The sequence below is a fragment of the Thalia democratica genome, unplaced genomic scaffold, assembly GCF_965202585.1.
Source record: "Thalia democratica unplaced genomic scaffold, ktThaDemo2.hap1.1 HAP1_SCAFFOLD_1153, whole genome shotgun sequence".
Lineage (NCBI taxonomy): Eukaryota > Metazoa > Chordata > Thaliacea > Salpida > Salpidae > Thalia > Thalia democratica.
The window spans coordinates 22,501-30,000 of record NW_028140061.1 but is presented as its reverse complement, the minus strand read 5'-3'; the positions used below and the strand labels follow the sequence as shown (position 1 = coordinate 30,000).

Sequence of the window (7,500 nt, the reverse complement as noted above, 5' to 3'; positions counted from 1 at the left end):
CTGCCCGATCGCTAGTCGGCATCGTTTAAGGTCAGAACTAGGACGGTATCTGATCGTCTTCGAACCTCTGACTTTCGCTCTTGATTAAAGAAAACATTCTTGGCAAATGCTTTCGCAGTCGTTCGTCTTGCGCCGATCCAAGAATTTCACCTCTAACGGCACAGTACGGATGCCCCCGTCCGTTCCTATTAATCATTACCTCGTGCTCCGAAAACCAACAAAATAGAACCGAGGTCCTATTCCATTATTCCATGCAACATTATACAAGCGTAAAGCCTGCTTTGAACACTCTAATTTTTCAAGGTAAACTTGCCGGACCACCGCAACACTCAGTTAAGAGCACCGCGAAGGCACCGACCAACAAGAACAACGAGGCCAGTGCTAGCCTTTCGACCGACCAACCTCGCCGTCCCTATATCCAACTACGAGCTTTTCAACCGCAACAACTTAAATATACACTTTTGGAGCTGGAATTACCGCGGCTGCTGGCACCAGACTTGCCCTCCAATGGATACTCGTTAAAAAGTTTAAAGTGTACTCATTCCAATTGCAGGACCTCGTACGAGGTCTGCATTGTTATTTTTCGTCACTACCTCCCCGAGCCGGGAATGGGTAATTGCGCGCCTGCTGCCTTCCTTGGATGTGGTAGCCGTTTCTCAGGCTCCCTCTCCGGAATCGAACCCTGATTCTCCGTCACCCGTTACAACCTCGGTAGGCCGATACCGTACCGACGATAGTTGATAGGGCAGTTGCTTTAATGAGATGTCGCCAGCACTAGGCCGTGCGATCCGCAAGCTTATCCAGAGTCACCATTGTAACGACCCGAAAGCCGGTTAGTTTTGGTCTGATAAATGCGCGCCTCACGTCAGTTCGGCGCTTTACGCATGTATTAGCTCTAGAATTGCCACAGTTATCCATGTAAAAGCGTACAATCAAATGAACCATAACTGATTTAATGAGCCATTCGCAGTTTCACTGTACGTGAGCTCGTACTTACACTTGCATGGCTTAATCTTTGAGACAAGCATATGACTACTGGCAGGATCAACCAGATAACTATCCGAGGGCGTTTAAACCCGTTGCTCGACTGAGCGTTTTTACTGTATAAATACAGACCTTTTCTATCACTCGGCTTAAAAGCCTTGCGAACGTTACTGAAAGTCGGCGCCGGCCTTTTGCTGTTTAAAGCGCCAGCCCGCGTCGACTGCAGCATGCAGCTATACAACTGACTGTTCTTTCTCCCGACCAACCGTTTGCCTTCTGCCGGTTAACTCGTCAGCAGCAACACGCCATCTGTCTGCTGCAGTTACCCGCCTCGAGCCGTGCCTGCCTGCGTCGGCTACTCGTCTCGACGACTTCGCAAAGCTATAAGCCTACCGCCGCTGGACGCTTGTAGTTTTTCATACGCTGCTCCAATGCGTTTACATAGCACGTTCGCCGCCGCTGCAATAGCCGCGCCTCGGGTGCTAAACAGTAATGCTTTAAGCCCGCTTTCTCGCCAAGTCGACCGAACGCACAAACACGTCTCTCTCACTAGTGTAAAGTAATGCATACGTGTATGATGCTCAAATGTTGCTGTTGAACTTTTTTTGCCGATTTTTTTCAATTTGTTTGTTTCTTTTCAATTATTTTAATGTTTTAAGCTTATTTATGCTACGTTTAAATGTTTTAATACTTTTTTTATACTTTATTTAATATGTTTAAAAGAAATAAATAAAAAATAATATATATAAACTACTTTTTTTAATGTTTTAAATATGTTTGTTTATTATAAATAAACTTTATTTGTATTATTTTTTATTTAAACTTACTTTTTAAATCTTTATACTTGTTTTATCGTTTTAAGCACATTGCGATAAATATAATAAACAAAAAATTGAATGAAAATAATAATAATAATAAAAAAAAAAAAAAACATAAGCTTATTTTATATGTTTCATTTTATTTTTATTTAAACTTACCTTTCAAACCTTAATACTCGTTTTATTTTTTTAAGCAGATCGCGATAAATATAATAAACAAACAATTAAATAAAAATAAATAAAAATAAAATAAAAAAATCAAACAAAAGCTTATTTTATATGTTTCATTTTATCTTTATTTAAACTTCCTTTTAAACCTTTATAGTTGTTTTATTTTTTAAGCACATCGCGATAGATATAATAAACAAACAATGAAATAAAAATAATAATAATAATAATAATAAATCATAAGCTTATTTTGTATGTTTCATTTTATTTTATTTAAAACTTACAATTTAAACCTTTGTATTTGTTCTATTCTTTTAAGCACATCGCGATAAATATAATAAGCAAACAATTAAATAAAAATAAAATAAAAAAATCAAACATAAGCTTATTTTATATGTTTCATTTTATATTTATTTAAACTTACTTTTTAAACCTTTATAGTTGTTTTATTTTTCAAGCACATCGCGATAGATATAATAAACAAACAATGAAATAAAAATAATAAAAATGATAATAAAAAATCATAAGCTTATTTTGTATGTTTCATTTTATTTTATTTAAAACTTACATTTTTATTTATTTAAACCTTTGTATTTGTTCTATTCTTTTAAGCACATCGCGATAAATATGTTAAGCAAACAATTAAATAAAAATAATAATAATAATAAAAAAATCATAAATTTATTTTATATGTTTCATTTTATTTTTATTTAAACTTACTTTTTAAATCTTTATAGTTGTTTTATTTTTTAAGCACATGGCGATAAATATAATAAGCAAACAATTAAATAAAGATAATAACAAATAAATAAAACAATACGGCTAAACTATAAAAAGAAAACTAAATAACTGATAAATACTTGTAAATCATTATTTGAAAAATTTATTTTGAAACACAACACGATTGATTTATAAATAATAATATATTTTTAATTTGTGTAGTTCATTTAAAGTAGTCTCCCTTTTTGCTTCTGGTTTTATTAGAGTTATATATAACAATAAATTGTGTAGTTCATTTAAAGTAGTCTCCCTTTTTGCTTCTGGTTTTATTAGAGTTATATATAACAATAAATTGTGTAGTTTATTTAAAGTAGTCTCCCTTTTTGCTTCTAGTTTAATTAAAGTTATATAACACATACTATAGTAAGTTAAAAAAACTATAGTAACTTTATAAAACTACTTTATAAAATACATTTGTATAATTTAATAACTTTAAAATAACTATCAAGAATAAAATAGAATAGAATAGCTTTAAGTTTAGTATACAATTGGTATGTAAATTGTGTAGTTTATTGAAAGTAGTCTCCTTATTTGCTTCTGGTTTTACTTGAGTTACATAACGTTAAATAAACATACTTAATAAACGTAACCATCAATACTGTCATTTTAATAAAACTAAGTACAAATACATTGAATTAACATAGAACTTTAAAAAGCCTTCGCTAGTATCTGTTGGTAACAGTAAATAACCTATTATGACTCACAATACAAGAGTGCGAAATTTATTTTTCATTTGATTTTTCAGGTATTTATTTATTTGTGGAAATAAACTTTTTTATTACGTTAGAAACTAATTGAATTTTTCCTCTAACTATGCCTATTATTATATTTAGTATGCTTAAAAGTAATAAAATGAAACGTCGCGATTATATAATAAACAAACAATCAAACAAACAAAGAAATAAAAAAAAATATTTTTTTAAACTTATATTTCAACTATATGTCTTATTTTATTTTCATTTAAACTTACTTTAAACCTCTGTATTTGTTAAATATATTTCAACACAATACGATTAAACTATAAGACAAACAACAAAATAAAATAATCACATTAATAAATACACTAAGCAAATAGCTAGAATAAATATAAATAGTTCAATATATACAATATATTTCTTCCATTTTTAAGTTACTTGTTAAACATATTTATTTAAAAATGTTTCTTTAGAATATAAAACTAACAGTTGTACAAATAAAGAAATTAAAAAGCCAAAACACATAACACTAACTTTTCATAAATTAGATATGCAAATATGAACAAAATAATAACTAAATTGTAAAGCTTTTGTAAACTGTGAACTTATAAACTTATAATAATAATTGCATATTCACTATTCACAATAGCTTTTTATTTAGTACACAACTGGTCTGTAAATTGTGTAGTTTATTGAAAGTATAATCCCGTTTTGCTTCTGGTTTAAATTAAGTTATACAACACATACTAAAGTAAATTAAATAAAGTAATTCACTACTATCTATTAAATAAAACCAATTTACAAAATACATTAATTTAAATTAAATTGAACTTTGAACTTATAATAATAATTGCATATTCACTATTCAGAATTTCTTTAAATTTAGTACACAACTGGTCTGTAAATTGTGTTGGTTCTATTCAAGTACTCTCCTTGTTTGTTTTGTTTTAGTTGTATTTATTTTTAGATACTAGCACATTCAATACACATAATAAAGTAAACCAAATAAACTCTATTAATTTAAACTAAGTACAAATACATTAAGTTAATACAAAACTTTTAAAAGCTTTTGCTAGTATCTGTTGGTAACAGTAAATAACTTATTATGACTCACAATACAAAAGTGCAAAATTTATTTTCGTTTGATTTTTCAAGTAGCCACGCTTTTATTTGTTTGTGGACAAAAAGACTTTAAAGTTTTAGTATAAAAAAACTAATTGTATTAATTTTAACTCAGAAAATTGTACTCTACAAGATGGTGCCATTATTTTTTCGATATCTCAAACTGGTCAAACCACTTTTTTAGCGCTCTAATTGGTTTAAACAGCAAATAACGTTATCTGATAGGCTTGAGTTTTTATTTGCTAATAACTAGAATTTACTTTTCTTTTAAGCGTTAAAGAAATGTAAATAAACGAGTAATAAGTATAAATAGGTCAGAAAGAAAAATAGTACAATATATTCAAAAAAGATGAATTCAAAAAGCAAAAGCCTACGGCACGTGGTATTCCCAAGCGGTCACCCATCTAAGTACTAACCACGCCCGACACTGCTTAACTTCCCAGATCGGACGAGATGGGGTGTGCTCAGTGTGGTATGGTCGTAGGCGTTTGAAAGCGTTTACAAGCCTTTATAAACCCTTCGGTTTGTTTAAAAAACCTATTTGCACTTGATTTACAATCGATTTGATATTTTAAAATTATTCCTTATAAAATTTTAACCTGAATTAACTTTTTTTTTGTTTTTTTAATCAACAGTTACTCCCAAACTGTACTAAAACTGTATTGTAACTGTACAAAAGTGTTTGTTTAAATTATTGTTATCTATAAATTACCTAAGACCAGGACAAGTAGAAGTAAAGTTTATTGAATTATTAAATAAATAAAATAAAATCGTAAAATAAAATAATACAATATGTTTACAATTTGTCATTGATCTATCCATTTATGTTATTGCATTACAAATACAAACATTGCATACATTCAAGAGTATTATTCATCAATCTTTTCAATATAATAAGTTTTAAATTTATATTTATTTTTAAATAATTCCTGACATTTTAGATTACCTGAGATTTTTTTTAATTAAATTAATTTTAGTAATTAAATACTTGACGTTCTATTTTGTTTAATTTGATAACTCAACCATGTTTATTTTTTTTTACTAATTTAAAGAACTATTAAACTAAAAGACATTACATACAGCTTCTAAAAGTTTTAAACACCTTAAAAAATATTATTATTTTAAAGATATATTAAAGAACTAAACAGATATTACTCCTAAAAAATCTTGTTAATAATATATAAAAAGTACTCAAAGTCAGACTCGGAAATATATATACTGTTGTATATCTTACTTGAAGTTCACTGTAATTGACACTGAAAAATTGACACTTGAAGTTCACTGAAAAATCAACCTATTTATATAGCAAAATATTTCTTTATCTTTGTCGTGGCGCGGTGGGTCAGTGGTCTTATCAGCTGACTCATAAGCAGAAGGTTGAGAGATCGAATCCCGCTAGTCGTCACGAAACACCACTATCGTTCAATGTTCGGGCTTCAAATTCTTTGAGATTATACTGTACTATTTATCTATCTAACTAATCTATCTAACAAATGTTGTTCAATCTAGGTTGTGGGTACTTGGGTCGAGTAATGCCTTTGACTTACAATCTGTTGTGGATTGACAATATTCCTCTATCTATCAATAAACAAATCTATCTAATAAATGTTGATCAATCTAGGTTGTGGGTACTTGGGTCGAGTAATGCCTTTGACCTACAATCTGTTGTTGATTGTCAACATTCCTCTATCTATCAATAATGATTATATTCAATATTAAATGTTGATTAATTCAGTTGTAAGAAAACCAGTGCGCTGGTTAGGTTGGGTAAGGCCTTCGACTTACAATCTTGGGGATTATCAACGTTCATCACAAGTACAGTAACGATCTCATTGAATTTCCAGTTGGAACATTGGATTGTAGTGGTGGCCTACTTTGTAGGTTTTTTGCCTAGTTTGTTTTTTGCCTAGTAGTGTTTGCCTAGTTTGACAAACTATTGTATATATATTGTATAACTTTATTTGTATTATTTTTTATTTAAATTACTACTTATTATTAAAGAATTAAATTTTCTTAGAAAAAAAAACTATGTATTTGAACTCTCTGTATTTTTTATACAATACGATTAAACTATATAACAGAAAAATAATTAAATAATCAAACTATTGAATAAGCAGTTAATTAGTGTGTTTTTTTATGCTTCTTTCATTTTTAACTTACTTGTTAACCATATTTCTTTTATTAAAGTATAAAACTAACAGTTACTAAAATAAAATAATCATAAAGTCAATACACAAAACACTAACTTTTTATGAAGTAAAGTTATTCAAAGCTTATAATTATGAAGCTTTTGTATAATATTTCAATTACAGTGAACTTTAAGTAAGATAAGTTTTTTTTTTTGTAATAACTACAAAATTGGTATTTTAGTTTATTATTAGTAACTAAATATTTATATTTATTATATTTAAAAAAAAACTTCTATACTAACTCTAATTTGCATATTAAAACATACAAATTTTACCAACTAAGTATTTATTTTTATTTTTCTTATTATAATTTTCAAACATAAGCTTGTATACCTTATATACCTATATACCTCATATAGTAGGCTTGACATAACATAACATTATTTAAATCTTTTTGTTTGAAATAAACTCATTTAGTTATTAGTAAATTACAACATAAATGTTTATAACAATAAAACTAAGATTTAGCTTTTGAGTTAGTAAACTTTGATAGTTTTCTTTTAATAGTTTAATAGTCCTTATTCAAACAAAATTGCTATATATTTAATACACATACAAAAGTAAACTAAGTAAACGTAATTCAATAGTTTCTATTAAGTAAAAGTAATTACAAATACATTAAGTTAATACAAAACTTTAAAAAGCTTTTGCTAGTATCTGTTGGTAACAGTAAATAACTTATTATGACTCACAATACAAAAGTGCAAAATTTATTTTCGTTTGATTTTTCAAGTAGCCACGCTT

General features: G+C 28.4%; 2 non-coding genes across 2 annotated transcripts in view; both read right to left on the bottom strand.

Annotated features, from left to right (window-relative positions):
- The window catches only part of LOC145847918 (small subunit ribosomal RNA), a 1,806-nt gene extending 751 nt beyond the window's left edge, over positions 1-1,055 (bottom strand). The window contains exon 1 of the ribosomal RNA XR_014371603.1: positions 1-1,055. This exon is cut by the window's left edge and continues 751 nt beyond it. This is a non-coding gene — a ribosomal RNA (small subunit ribosomal RNA).
- Positions 1,056-4,934: 3,879 nt separating this feature from the next.
- On the bottom strand, positions 4,935-5,053 carry LOC145847923 (5S ribosomal RNA). The gene has a single exon (XR_014371608.1). It is a non-coding gene; the product is annotated as a 5S ribosomal RNA (ribosomal RNA).
- Between the last annotated feature and the right edge of the window lie 2,447 nt (positions 5,054-7,500).